Here is a 13,705-nt window from a genome sequence, read left to right as displayed (position 1 = left end):
CCCCCTCAGCTGTAGGGCGGCTGAGTTGGAGGAGGCAGGCAGACTCCTCGGAGGCCCCACAGAGCGGCCTGCCCCGGCTCGCCCCATCCTGCCCCACGGGCAGCTAGTCCTGCTCCTGGGCGCAGGGCACATGTACCACCTCAGGCGCCTGATTGGCTTACTCTGCCACTGCACCCTGGGAGATCTTGAACATAAGATCATGGATTGTAGAATTGGAAGGGATCCTGAGGTTCATTTAGCCCAACCCCCTGCAATGCAGTTGGGCCATTCCATGTCCAGTGATCCAGAGACTTTTAACTTACCCTTTTACATTGCTTTCAGTTTCAGTTTCCTAAAAGTAGAATAAGAGAAGGTCCCAGATATCGGTTTTTATTTTAAATGTCAGCTCGTTTTGTGAGTTACGAGGGTTTGAAGTTAAAAAAACCTGACAGTTTTGTCCTTGCCAGACTACACAAAAACCTTAAAAGCTCAGCCCAGAATTAAGATATTTCAAAACTAAAAATGCCAATCTCTTCAGGACCTCATGGGCATTAATATGACATGGCACGTGATGGACTTGGTCCAAATTTGAAAGTTAAGTTACATATTTTAACATTTTAAAAAGTGATTTAAAGAAATTAAGATAATTTTTAAAATTCCATTTTTTATTTATTGATTATTTCATATTTCTAAGAGCTTCTTGCAAAATTTCATCCCATCTCAATGGGATCACATTAAATATATCTATATCTATATCTATATATCTATCTATATCTATATCTATATCTATATCTATATCTATATCTATCTAATCTATATCATCTATATCTATATCTATATCTATATATCTATATCTATATATCATCTATATCTATATCTATCTATATCTTGTACATACATGTCAGCCTTATTGGGTTCTGTTTAGGATAAATGGGTCTTCCTGGAGTAAAATATAACAGAATAAACAAGACTTCAAGCCACTTCAGGCATTTCTTTAAAAAGTTATTCATTTAAAAGGTATCTGAAAAACTAGTTAGGCTTTTCTTTTAAAAATGTGTTCCAAAGCAGACTGGTAGCTTGCTGAGCTTTTGACGTTTCGTGTAGTCTGGCAAAGTGCAAATTATCAATTTCAAACCTTCATAAACTAAAAAAAAATGGGATGGGATTAAAAAAAGGTAACTTTTTAAGGTTTAAACTTAGTTCTGATCGTTCAACAAGTGTACAAAATTTCAAGAAAATCAGATGACATGAGGTAAAAATTCACCAAAAATGTCTTCCTCAGTGGCAATGAGCATCTGAAGGTTCACCTCGCAGTTGATGAAGCCCATTGCATTGAGTTACTCCAGCTGTTGCTGGTAGAACTGGACTCTGCACCTACCAATGGAGAGAGATCAGAGTTTTCCTTCTCTGAGATGGGCTACCTTCCGAGGTTGATGAGCCCCATGGGCCCCTCACTTCCCTCTGCAGCTTGTATATATGACAAAGCTAATTCTAGGTTGGCAGCAGAGTCAGGAACATTCCCTTCCAGCCTTGCTGGTGCTAGAGAGAGGTTACAGCAATAATGCAAAGCAGGTTGCAGTGTTTTGTGCATCTTGTATGCCTCCTTCCAGCCACTCCTGCTGCTATGCTGGTGCAAAACATATTGCTCTGCTTTCCTTTGGACCGTATGAGCAAGGCTGAGAGGTGGATCTTGTTTTCTGGGCAGCCCAGGACCTCCATACACACTGCCTAGGCTTGCGCTCCCGGGAAGTCACTCTAGTGCTGCTGGAAGCCATGGGTGCACAACGACAGGGGTTGCAGTTGAGGGGTTTGGCCAGGACACTTGTTCCTTGTCAGCTTACACTGAAAATGCCAGTAGACAGGAAAAAGGAGTGGTCCCTTTGCACAGCGACTCCAGCCTCTCAAACCTGAATAGTTTTGCCTTTCTGCTTTTGTGCTTGTGAAATGTCAAGATGAGCTGGGAAGTAGCTCAGTGGCACAGCATGGAGGGTCCACCATGTTGCTGTGATGGGATTTGTGGGAAGGGTTCCCTTGCAACTTGTCCCGCAAGCCAAGTATTCAGGGCATGGAAAGGAATTATTTCATTGCCAAAAGGAGGATTGACTAAGCATGTGGAGGAGGAGATGACAGGTGCTGAACAAGTGGGCTGTAGTCTCTTCACGTGTCTTAAGGTCTGTTTTGTTCGAGGGGAGGGTGAGTTGACAAATCACTGAAGTTGCTTCAACGTAAGGAGTTGCATTATGTGACATCGGGCGTAGTGAGGAGATCTGTAACTGGAGGTGCCAGAGACTGTCTACAGCATTTTGCAGGATAAATCTGGGGGCATCTTCACATTTTGCATTTCATCTCCACAGGAGGACATGCCATATTCTTTCCATGGCAACTGGGAGCCAGAAACGCCCATGGTGGCTCTGAAGTCAAAATGAAATAAATCTGTGAATTTGATGACATTCCAAGGCATATCCTAATCTAATCAACAACAGAGCCACCAAGTTTTTTAATTTTATTTTTGCAAAATAAATACATTGAGAAATAGAAACTTCAAATATGGGGTGGGGAGTGGGATTCCTGGAAGACTTTGGGCTTTTCCCTTTGGCCTTTGGTGGGTGTCATTTATTTACATTTATTTATGTGGATGAGTAATGCTCCTTTCTGTGTCAACTGAGTTTTTCCTTCTTCTCATGGGTAAATTGAGCATTTACACAGAGGCAAGGGACTCCTTCCCTCATAGTAAAGTCAGAAGAAGGATTTCCTCTTCACAGAAAGCCCATAAGAGAAAGAGTTGGCACCATCCAGGAGATGTACGAGAAGGAGATCATGACTACCCAGCATGGCCAGTGCTCAAGGATTATGGGAGTTGTAGTTCAGAAACATCTAGGGACCCATGGTTGAGACCCAAAGAACACTGAAGGGCCCAAAGTTCTCCTCCCCCCAAACACTGAAATTGAAGAATGCTAGTAAAATAATCCCCTCTGATTCAAGCAAGGCCTGTCACAAGGGAGCTCTTCTTCTGTGCCCTTTCCCCCACAGCAATGTTGGCTTTCCTTCCTTGCCCTCATCACCTCCACCCTATGGTATCATGGCATTAGGTGGTGGCCTGCAGCATTATCTTGAGGACAAATCAACACTTGCAACCTTTCATTTGGATTACTGCAACATGTTATGCATGGAGTTGAATTGGGAAATGGTCTGGAAACTTCAGTTAGTACCAATAACAACTGTTGGGACACAGAAGGAGAGAGAGAGAGAGAGAGAACCTGAGAATGTGTTCCACATCTGTTGAGCTGTATCCAGTTCAGACGAGAATGGGCATGGCTAACTCAGGTCCATATACAGGTGAAACTCAGAAAATTAGAATATTGTGGAAAAGTTCATTTATTTCAGTAATTCAACTTAAAAGGTGAAACTAATATATGAGATAGACTCATGACATGCAAAGCGAGATATGTCAAGCCTTTATTTGTTATAATTGTGATGATCACTGCGTACAGCTGATGAAAACCCCAAATTAACAATCTCAGAAAATTAGAATATTAAATGAAATCAGCAAAACAAGGACAGCAAATAAAGCAATATTGGACCTCTGAGAAGTAGAAGCATGCATATGTACTCAGTACTTGGTTTGGGCCCCTTTTCAAGCACAGTAATCCCATGGGCATTGAACCAGGTTTTGGTACTTTTGGCAGTGTGGGCAGGTGCCAAAGTCCTGCTGGAAAATGAAGTCAGCATCCCTATAAAGCTCGTCTGCGGAAAGAAGCATGAAGTGCTCCAAAATCTCCTGGTAGACGGCTGCGTTGACCCTGGACTCAATAAAGCACAGGGTACCAACACCAGCTGATGACATGGCTCCCCAAATCAACACAGAATGTGGAAACTTCACACTGGACTTCAAGCATCTGGCATTATGTCCTTCCCCATTCTTCCTCCAGACTCTGGGTCCTTGTTTTCCAAATGAGATGCAAAAGCTTCTCTCATCAGAAAAGAGATTTGGGAAACCATGTGCTTGATTGGCCAGCAAACTTGCCTGACCTGAACCCCATAGAGAATCTATGGGGCATTGCCAAAGAGAAAAATGAGAGACATGAGACCGAGCAATGCAGAAGAGCTGAAGGCTGCTATTTTAGCTTCCTGGTCTTCCATAACACCTCAGCAGTTCCACAGGGTGATAGCATCCATGCCACGCCACATTGAAGCAGTAATTGATGTAAAAGGGGCCCAAACCAAGTACTGAGTACATATGCATGCTTCTACTTCTCAGAGGTCCAATATTGCTTTATTTGCTGTCCTTGTTTTGCTGATTTCATTTAATATTCTAATTTTCTGAGATTGTTAATTTGGGGTTTTCATCAGCTGTACGCAGTGATCATCACAATTATAACATATAAAGGCTTGACATATCTCGCTTTGCATGTCATGAGTCTATCTCATATATTAGTTTCACCTTTTAAGTTGAATTACTGAAATAAATGAACCTTTCCCCCGATATTCTAATTTTCTGAGTTTCACCTGTATAAGCAGAGGAAGAATAAATAAATAAATAAACGAACGAACAAACGAACTATATAAATGGAAAGTGGAGCTGTATGAGCAGCAAACTGATTTCTGCAAGAGCTATAGACTGGGTGGGATTGGCTCCCATTGGTCAGCCTGCACAGCGCCAAACCTCTTTCCTCACCACACTGTTCTGGAAAGTTGCAGTGACCCTCCTGTTGGGAGGATGCCATTGCAGTGTCGTGCCAGCCAGCCCCACCTGCACTTTAATTACCCCTGATAAACTCCTCAGGGATTTTTGTGTGGGAGGGCAGGCGAACTCCTATTCACGACTTCCCTTAGGAGGAGAAAATAGGCAAATACACACCCACCAACGTGTACCCACACCCTGTGTGAGGAAAAACAGTGTCTTCCAGGAATCCAGGAGAGCTGCAATGTTTTACTAAATTACTAAACTATTTGTTTCCTTCTCAACTGAGAACTACGGTATGTGGGTTGGCCTAGGGTGTTTTTCCCCCACATGGCATAGGTGATTCTCTTATAGAACCCACCAGCATTGGCTAAGGCGAAGTCCTTGTCTCTGTGTCTCTGAGTGAGGGAAATGGCATTTGGTGAAACTCTGTGGATGCTGATATTATATATGACCATTTTCATTCACTCCTTGCTGTTTGCATGGGGAGCTTATTATCGTCTTACTAGGACCCACCTGCCTCGTGGAATGAACTGCCGTGCATTAGTACTACTCGGTGATTTCTCACTGGGATATCTCATGATACTGGTAAGTTTATTTTACATATTTCACGGGGATGAAGGGACACCTCTCTAAAAAGGGCTGCAACGTTTGAAATATTTTAGTTTAGAGGAAAGGCGAGTAAGAGGCAACATGATAGAAATTTATTAAATTTTACATAACATGGAGGACGTGGATAGAGAAACGTTTTCCTTCCTCTCTTATGACACTCTCATGAACATATTGAAGCTATGGAAGAGGCAGTGATGGCTGCCAAGTTGAAAAGCTTCCAAAGAGGATTAGGCCATGGCTGGTCATCGCTATGTTCTGGCTCTAGAGATGGAGATAGCAATGCTTCTGAACACAAGTTCCTGGAAAACATAGAAAGGAAGAAGGCTCCTGTGCTTGGGTCATGTTTGTGGGTTTCCCATTGGGGCACCTGGTTGGCCAATGTGAGATGCTGGACTAGATTGGCCATTGTCCTAATCCACCGGGCTCTGCTTTAGCCTGGAGAAGAGGAGGTTAAGGGGTGATATGAAGCCATGTTCAAATATATAAAAGGATGTCACATAGAGGAGGGAGAAAGGTTGTTTTCTGCTGCTCCAGAGAAGTGGACACGGAGCAATGGATCCAAACTACAAGAAAGAAGATTCCACCTAAACATTAGGAAGAACTTCCTGACAGTAAGAGCTGTTCGACAGTGGAATTTGCTGCCAAGGAGTGTGGTGGAGTCTCCTTCTTTGGAGGTCTTTAAGCAGAGGCTTGACAACCATATGTCAGGAGTGCTCTGATGGTGTTTCCTGCTTGGCAGGGGGTTGGACTCGATGGCCCTTGTGGTCTCTTCCAGCTCTATGATTCTGTGATTATCCACTCCAATGTATTTATTCTGAGTAATACTCGCACTGAATACCACCCATTCAATGTGATTCTTAAGGACTGCAACAAGAAGCATACAAGGAAAGGGGAGTGGGCAGGGTCTTCACTTCTGTGCTGCTCAGGGTGAACCATTTTCCATCCAAAGAGGAAGGAAAGGATATACAGTGTAGTCGCCTCATATATGCCTGGGTTCCATCCCACAGGCAACAGACATATGCCAGAGAGAAAGAGAGAGAGAGAGAGAAAGTATGTAATGCTGACTATAAATGCTAAATGTTTTGGATTAAACAGGTCAAACTTGTGGAAAAACTGGGCATCTGCCATAGATATTCCATTATGAGGTCCATGGGCCGGTTAACACCATTAATGAAGGACTCAAACTTGATAATAAAAGACCTGGTTTTCGATGGGGTGCCGGTGAGGGTGTTCTGGCCCAGGACACTTGCTGGGAACAGGAAAGGAATCATCTTCATTCATCCAGGTGTTGGACTATTTGGAAGCGTCCGTAAGTTCTGTGAATTGTTTTTGAAATGGTTCATGATGTTCTTTGAGGAGAATCTGGGGTGCTGCTGTAATGTAAAGTTCCTGAAATGTTTGCTATGGAGGGGTGGAGGTGGTTTGTGCTACCCCATTGTTGTTGTTGTTGTTATTATTATTATTATTATTATTATTATTAATCAGTGCTTTTTTCTGAAAAATGCTTAGGGGTACTCTCATTTGACTCAAGAAAATCACCATTTTATAGTTCAAAGCAGGGAAAATGAATACAGCAAATGGATAAAAGTACAAAGATTCACAAAAATGTTTAGCGATATGCGTACCCCTGTGTACCCCCAGAAAAGAGCACTGATTATATGTCTTTTTCTATACTGCCTTGCATGCCATAATAAGAAACAATAACAAACCCTTCCCAACAGACAGTTTACAAGGATGTAGATTGTTTAATTAGCCAAAGGTTTGAGAGAAGAGGAATGCTTTTGCCTGGCACCTAAAGATATGTAATAAAAGTGCCAAGTGAGTCTCCCTGGGGACAGCATTCCACAAATGGGGAGTCACCACAGAAAAGGCCCCTTCTCCTGTTGCTGCCCTCTGGGCCTCTCACAGAGGAGACACATGAAGAAGGGCCTCAGATGATGATTGCAGGGTCAAGACTGGTTCATATGGGGTGAGGTGGTCCTTGAGGTATTGTGGTATTGAGCCATTTAAATCTTTATAGGTCAAAAGCAGCACTTTAGATTGGGCCTGGAAACCAATTGGCAGCCAATGAAGTCGGGCCAGGATTGGCGTTATATGCTTAACCCGTCTTGTGGCCTTGAGCAAATGGGCTGCTGAATTCTCCAGCAGCTGCAGTTTCCAAACTGTAGGCAATTTAAGTTCAATGAACATGGCAAGATAGGATTGCAGGAAATGGTGCTGAGTTCTGTTGTAATTCTTCACATCTCGGTCAGTGATAAATCCTTATAATGTCAAAGGGGTTTCTCTATGCCTCAAGGGACTTCTATGAAAGGACTTCCAGAGATTATCAGAAATAACAGGGGAGAACAAAATCCACATCCTTGTTTTCAGCTAGTGACGCCCCATTTATAAAGGGTTCAATCTAATGTAGATTTTCCAGCGGAGATCCACAATCAAGTGTGTTAAGTTGTGGGCGAACATATCAGATGACACAGCGATTCTTCAAACAGCTCTTGTTTGTTCAGAGGCCAGAACAGAACTGAACTGAAGAACTCAGTCAGCCTGCTTATATAGAGCTCCAGAACAACGTAACTGTAGCAACTTTCTAAAACTATCCAATCACTGAACGTCACTTTCGATCCTTCATTTGCATAACTATCTACAGTACCCCCCTGCTGGCCCAGGGTGAGAACTTCAGTACATAACAAAGTGTTATATACATTTTGTGACATAAAAAGTTAATTACCATGCCAGAATTAATCATATCTGTTAATTTCAGCAGGTTTACTTTCAGCAGAAGTAATATTGGATTCAAGTCACAGTGATTTCAATGTGAATGACCAAGGAATTTTTTAATGCAGTGTAACAAATAATTGCTCACAGCAGGCCGTGTGTGATGTGTGCTTTTTTCCAGGAGTCTCTGAAAGGGCCTGCCGTTCCTTTGCCAAACAATCTGATTCAGTGGTTGTAAGTGTTGAGTAAGTATCTTCATGCTCATTCTATCAGGAAAAAAAGAGAAATTCCCCATAGTTTGCAACCCTTCCTCGCACATGAGCCCAGAGAAAACCTGACAAAGCTTTAAACATAGTGATTTTTGACAACCTGTGGAATGGGTGTTCATTTTTGTATTTAGATTTTTATGCCTTGGGGCCCACTCCCTCTGAGCATGAGCGCTCTGCTGCTGGCCCAGCATCCTGTTCTCACAGTGGCCAACCAGATGCCCCGATGTGAAGCCTAGAAGAAAGGCGGGAGGCTGAAAGAGGAAGCCACCGAATCACGTCATGGCTTAAATCGTCCCCGGCCACGCCCCCAAGTGACCTGATTGGCCACCTGGCAAACTGACGTGGCCGGTGTCTCCCCCAGTGGGATGCGGGATGTTGTCCTGCCCCAACGCTGAGGTGAGTGGTTAGGCAGCTGGACCGCAACCTGGCCCCACCAGGAAATGGACCCGATTTCTCATCCCCCTGACCAAGACACTCAGTGAGATCCTGAGATGAAAAATGAAATCAAGGAAGATTCAGAAGATAGAAGTTTATAATGGCATGGAAGAAGTGGCTAGGGCAGGCATAGGGAAACTCGGCCCTCCAGATGTTTTGGGACTACAACTCCCATGATCCCTAGCTAGCAGGACCAGTGGTCAGGGATGATGGGAATTGTAGTCCTAAAACATCTGGAGGGCCGAGTTTGCCTATGGCTGGGCTACGGCAAAGTTTTTTTATTGCTCTCTCATAACACTGGAACATGTGGAAAGCTGGAAGTTTCAGATAAAAGAAAGTACTCCTTCAAAGAGTTCAAAGTTAAGCTATAGAACTCACTCTCACAGGAGGCAGGGATGACCTCCCACTTGGATGACTTTCAGAAAGGTTTAAGCAAATTTAAGAGTTTAAGGCTACCAGTGGCTTCTAGCCATGATGGCTATAGTCTGTCTGTATGGTCAGAATAAGACTTGCTGGAAATTGCAGGAGGGAAGAGGGCTCTTGTACTCATGTCCTGCTTGGGGAGTTTCTCCAATGATTGACCCCTGGCCACTGAGAATGGGATGCTGAACTAGCATATTCAGGTGGAAAACTTCAGGCACAGAGGCTGAATGCTGCACTCCAGGCCTCTCCATTTCCCTCTCTGAACTCACCCCAGACCACCCACCATTGCCCCTCTTTTGCACCCTCCTTGAGTGGCATCGGCCTGGCTGGAATGTGTGGCTGTGTGCAGGAGCCAGTCTACTTGTCCAGTGGGAAAGTTTGCATTTGCTTTCCATTTTGGTCTCTGAGGCCCAGAATGTTTCACAGAAAAGAATGTGGCACTAGAGGTGAAAAGGATTTCCAATTCAAGGGGAAATGCCAAATGCGATCCAGGAAAATGTCGAATGTTGATGATACCTTATTTTCTCTTTAGGTTTCGTTTAGCTCCTTAGCATCCCTATCCAGTCCCTGTACTGGACTGTTTAACTGCTGTAATATACTTTCTGAAGAATGCAAAGGAATACGGAGTGGACCCCAACTGCATTGCCATTGTTGGGGAGAGTAGTGGAGGCACATATGCTGCAGCCATCTGCCAAGAACTGGTGAACAGAGAGGACCTCCCCAGAGTGCGAGCTCAGGTCCTCATTTACCCATTCCTCCAAGGAATGGACTTCAATTTGCCATCCTATCAGCAAAACCATTCAGTTCCTCCCTTGTTCCGGAAAAGAGCTGTCAGTCTTGGTTTGACATATCTCACTGGGAAGACAATGAATGTAGATGGAATTCTGAAAGGCGCCCATGTCCCTCCTGATTTGAGAGAGAAATACAAAAAATGGATAAGTGCTGATAACATTCCGGAAGAATTTAAAGCTAGGGGCTATGTTCCTGTAGAACCTGCTCCATTTTCAGAAGAACTTTATGAACAAGTTAAAAGAGGTAATGAGACAATGTTTTGCCCCCTTGTAGCAGAGGATGACATAATCCGCCAGCTCCCAGAGACTTTCATTCTAACCTGTGAATATGATGTTCTCCGAGATGATGGGCTGTTGTACAAGAAGCGCCTAGAGGACAATGGTGTGCCAGTGACATATCACCATCTTCCAGATGGATTACATGGAATATTGGGCCTTGTTGGTTGGGGGCCACTTGAATTCCCGAGCACACAGAAATGTATGCAGCATGTAGTAGAGTTCTTAAAATGTTTATAGAAATGGCAGTCTTCCACTTCTGTGGAGGAAATTTTTGTTCCTCATTGTGCCAATCCTAAAGTAAAAAGAAAAACTCAGGTCCAAAGTTTTACTTTCTAATTTGTTAGAACAGAACACTATTAACAAAATTATCGTGGAAGGAAAAGAAATAGATAATCCGAAAGAAATTAGGAAAGGATTTGTGAATTTTTATAGACAATTATATAAGTAAGCTGGAAAAGATGATGTAAAGAAGATAGAAGATTTCTTGAAACGAAAAGGGGTGCAACAAATACTGACAGAAAAGAAAGACTGAATGAATGACCTAAATGAAACAGAAGAAATTAAAGCTGCAATAAAAGAATTGAAAAGTGGAAAGGCACCAGGACCGGATGGATTTACAGCAAAATATTTGTGCTGGTCCCAGGGGGTTACCATGCGGCGTGGTCCGAGTCCAGTCCGAGGTCGAGGGTGTGGTATGGAGGCTGTCCATCAAGGCTGAAGTGGGGTCCAAGGCAAGGAGCCGGGTGTGGTCAGGAACTCTGGCAGAAGAGCAGGACAGGGTGCAGGCAGGAACAGGCTAGCAACAACATTGCTCTCGCAACCTGGGACTGGGGCTGGCCAGCTTTTATCTGCCCCGAGGCATAGGGCAGTCCTGGTCCACAGGTGACTTGCCTCTCCTGGCCTGGAGGCGAGCATTCCTCCCGCGAGAACTTAGTTCCCTCCGCCTCTCTGCCCTGAGCCTCTGCAGCTCAGGAGAGGCTGGAGGGTTACTGGACCCAGAGGCAACCTCACCATCCCCTGACGGGGCTGATAGTGGAGCACCTGCAGGCAATGGGTCCTCAATCACCTCCAGAGCCAGAGCATATTCAGTTGGTGTCTGCTCCTGAGGATCCGGCACAGGTGAGGGCCCTTCAGGTTCAAGCCCCAGCCCCGGCTCAGCTGGTCCTGGAGGCGGGATTCCTCAGGTTCAGCCTCTGAATCCGATTCCCAGGCCATCACAATATTATAAAGAAATGAAGTACACCCTACTTGTACCGTTGAAAAAAGTGATCAATAATATATTAAGAAAAGGAGAACTACCAGAAACATGGAAAGAAGCATATATTACATTAATACCAAAACAGGATTCGGGCTTAACACAAGTAAAGAATTACAGGCCGATTTCGCTATTAAACAATGATTACAAATTATTTGCAAGTATATTGGCAAATAGATTGAAAAAAATTTTGAATGAAATAATTCATAAGGATCAAGCAGGTTTTCTACATGGCATACAGATGAAAGACAATATATGGAATCTCGTAAATATAATTTAGTATCTGACTGCCAGAAATGAAAAACAGGCGATGTTATTTTTTGTGGACACAGAAAAGGCCTTTGATAATATATCTTGGGAATTTATGTTAAAGAATTTGGAGTTAATGGACATTGGACAATTTTTTTTAAAAAGGAATTAAAGCAATATACTTTGAAGAAAGAGCAAAACATATAGTAAATAATATAATAACAGAAAATATTGAGATTACGAAAGGTACAAGACAGGAGTGTCCATTATCACCACTATTATTCATATCAGTACTGGAAGTCTTCCTAAGGACAATAAGGAGCATCTCTTCACAAACTGGTGTTTCTGCCATGTCAGTCCAAAAATCTTCCCACTACAGGCAGCTGCCGAATCCACTCAGTCCAGATAAAATCATATCAAGGCTTCTGTCCAGCACTTCTCCCAGACCAGATGTCATTCAAACATTTAGCCTTTCCAGGGAAGGTATCACCAGGTAAACCTGGAAGTATATCAAGAAATAGAATATTAAAGTCTTACCTTCCCCTATGGCTATCTAATTTGATTCAACAAGCTGGTCAGACCCAACTTCTGTTCGTGGCCGCTTGCTGATTTAGAACTGCATCGCATCTCTCAGCCATAAATCCTGGGCAAACATCCAGCATTCTTTGACGTCTCCCCAGTTGTTAATGAGATGTTGCTTCTGTGGTGATAAGTAAATCAAACCGAGGAATATTTCATCCTCTTCCAAGCAAGCCAGAAGTCTTAATTTTCATTGTAAAACCATTTCCGCACAGTTAATAATTATTAGAACCATATTATATTGACAAATGCCAAACTTTCCCAGTCTCATTTGCTTACATAATGTTAAGGAAAAATCTGGGTGTGAGGCTGCTCAGTTATCCAGCTCGTCGGGCAGAGCCCGTGGGTCCCTGCAGAAGGAGTCCAGTCAACCGGAGCAAACCGGAGCTGTAGACCAAAGTTTATTGCGCAATAGGTTCAAAGAGCAAATTTTGAACCCCGAGGATGGGTTGACAAAGACTTTTAAAACTTTCCAACCACATCCCAGAATACAGTTCGAAGGGGAGGGGTTAACCTTGGCAAACATGCCAGACAAGTCCTTAGTACAAGATTAGCATAAGCAGACATGGCAGGGCAAGACTCAGGTATAAGATTAGCATAGACAAATATGTCTTAAGTACCCACCACCCAAAAGTACAATAGAAGTTCCTTTGCATGTTTGGAGCCTGTGGCGAGTCAGGTGATGAGATTTGGCTTCCTTTGGCTAACACTGAGCCCAGCAATTGTCACCTCTGAGAACTTCCTGGAGTCCTTTTGCAAGGGGAAAATAGCTTTGGAATGGGGGGAACTGGGAAAGGATATTATTTTTTAAAGCTAGGTGACTTCCCTGAGCTGTCAAGTTGGAAGGATATATTCAGGCATAATATTTGTAATATTTAACTTTAAAGATGTACCCCCCGCCCGTAATTTCCATAACACATAATAATCAGGTACCGTATTTTTCGCCCTATAGGACACACTTTTCCCCCTACAAAAATGAAGGGGAAATGTGTGTGCGTCCTATGGGGCGAATGCAGGCTTTCGCTGAAGCCTGGAGAGCGAGAGCCTGCAGCCCAAAAGCTGGGGGACAGCGGGGAGGCGCAGCGCCGCCACCCCGCTATTCCTCGACCTGGTCTGGAGGCTGGCGGGGGGGGGGGAGAAGCAAGCTTGCTTCTCCCCCCTGCCAGCCCCACAAGCTTGTGGGATAGCGAGGAGGCGGAGCGCCGCCACCCCGTTATTCCCCGACCTGATCTGGAGGCTGGCGGGTGGGAAAAGCTGTTGAATGGTTTCTTTAAATGTAAAGGTTCATCATTGTTCCACCCAATGTGTATGTCTTCAAGGGGCCAGAGCAAGGGTCAGAGCAAGATAACGAGACCCAGCTTTACAGCTGCGAAACATAGCAGGTGCTGCTGAGTTGTATTGATTAAGCTGTGTCAGCAATTGGGTGTAGTATATAAGGAGC

At 43.9% G+C, this 13,705-nt stretch overlaps 1 pseudogene across 1 annotated transcript; it reads left to right on the top strand.

The window, feature by feature from the left end:
* The first annotated feature begins 4,824 nt into the window (after positions 1 to 4,824).
* On the top strand, positions 4,825 to 11,211 carry LOC309359037 (arylacetamide deacetylase-like 4; annotated as a pseudogene). Its single transcript, XR_014173403.1, has 4 exons — positions 4,825 to 5,248; positions 6,368 to 6,581; positions 8,166 to 8,229; positions 9,644 to 11,211. The product of XR_014173403.1 is annotated as an arylacetamide deacetylase-like 4 (transcript).
* Positions 11,212 to 13,705: the final 2,494 nt, after the last annotated feature.

This window comes from Podarcis melisellensis, assembly GCF_964234715.1.
Source record: "Podarcis melisellensis genome assembly, chromosome: 16".
Lineage (NCBI taxonomy): Eukaryota > Metazoa > Chordata > Lepidosauria > Squamata > Lacertidae > Podarcis > Podarcis melisellensis.
This window is presented reverse-complemented; position numbering and strand designations above follow the sequence as displayed.